We start from the raw sequence: 1,990 nt of genomic DNA, 5'->3' as shown, positions 1-1,990 counted from the left end.
TGTGCATGTGTATTTTTAATATGCATTAATTAACATACAGATTTTCTCACAAAAGATGACAATGGGGTAGGGTACTTTTCTGAAGGGTATTTATTGACAACTGTTATCTTATCAACCGAATAAGTTCTCGTTCCACGATTTAATTTTTTCTTTCTCGTCTCCTTACACATAGAAGCAGCAAGCAGCTCGCACGTTAGGTAGCCAATTTTCTCCCTTCACACACACACACACACACATATATATATATATATATTTTATTATTATGGCAGTATAAGACACAACGCACCTGTCCTGCATGACAACAATCAGAAAATTAGAAACGACACCAAAGTAAAAAAAACAATATATATATATATATATATATATATATATATATATATATATATATATATATATAAATATGTATATATATATAAATAAAGAAAACAGCAAAAAAAAAAAAAAAAAGAAACCCCAAAAAAAAGAAAACGGGTAGAAATCGGACTCCACGAAAGCAGCATTGTCTTTCTTTCATTTTCTTTTTTTTTTCATTTACATTTTGCAAACAGTTTGTTCGTGTTAGCGTCCTTTATGTTTTATTTTAAGGATTTTATTTTCTTTCTTTGCGGGTAAGGTTTTCTTTTAATGTAGCAGCCATTGCATAAAAATGCGGGTAAAGAACCACGAGGTTGAGTTACAAATAAGAATAGTTCTGACACTAGGTGGTTGACTGCCATGGGCCGTAGTTATGATTCATGCCAGTTGCAAAAAAATCAAGCTAATGTTTCAGCGACATCTGCGACGGGGAGAAAAGGGAATGGTGAACAGTGCAAAAAGTATTATAAATATATAATAGATAAAATCACACAGTAATTATTCGATTAGTCATATTGATATATCGGCGGTTTCAATAGATCATTACTATCGGGTCCAGGTGTAGGCAAATAACTGCAGCCTATTTCGCAATCAGCAGGCTAGATTAGATCAGCCTTCTAACTGCTGGAACTTACGCACTTTTGAAACCATTATTATCAATAGAACTACTCAAATTATCACCGCACATAATTATTCATATCTTTCTTAAACTTTTACAAACTCTATAGAGAACTATATGTTTATTCATATATATAGTTCCAGGTTAATATTTTCCAAAGGTGAAGCAACCAATGAAGTTTTAACGAGGTTATTGCAAGAACACAGAAGTAGAGCAAGATATACTTTTATTCGCTTTACATAAGTATGTATGTGTTGCTACACATGCATGAGCATGTTTCGCTCAGCTAGTTACAAGTAACTAGAGACCTCCTTAGGCGATATTACTTATACAATTGTGAATCTGCATATATATATATATATATATATATATATATATATATATATTTATATATATATATATATATATATATAGTGTTTAAGTGTGGGTATCTATGTCTAGCCAGTATTTTCTCGTTCAATCTAGTTGAATTAAACAAAATAGAAAGCTGTTACCTAGTGACTGTTTTTTCAATTTCTCTGTAATGCAAGGATTATGGAACCCCATGCATTGTATATATATATATATATATATATATATATATATATATATATATATATATATTGATATATATATATATATATATATTTATATATATATATATATATATATTTATATATATATTGATAGATAGATATAGAAATGTACTGTTGTTATAAGATTAATATTTTTGTGATACTATACAAAATTGAAATTATTAGACATATGATTTTATGGTGTACATAATTACTTAAAACCATTAATATCGTATCCCTTGTTACGTTCTTTTTGTATGTTATCATCTATCTATCTATCTATCCATCTGTATATATATATATATATATATATATATATATATATATTCTGCATTTCAGTAACCTACTGCTTTGAGAGCTGTAGCGTTGTATTATTGTTGTTTTCGATTTATTTTTCTATCGTTTAACTTCCTTGTATATATATATATATATATATATGTATGTATATATATATATATATTGT

The sequence above is a fragment of the Euprymna scolopes genome, chromosome 15 (assembly GCF_053919585.1).
Source record: "Euprymna scolopes isolate OS-2025 chromosome 15, ASM5391958v1, whole genome shotgun sequence".
NCBI classification, from domain to species: domain Eukaryota; kingdom Metazoa; phylum Mollusca; class Cephalopoda; order Sepiida; family Sepiolidae; genus Euprymna; species Euprymna scolopes.
This window is presented reverse-complemented; position numbering follows the sequence as displayed.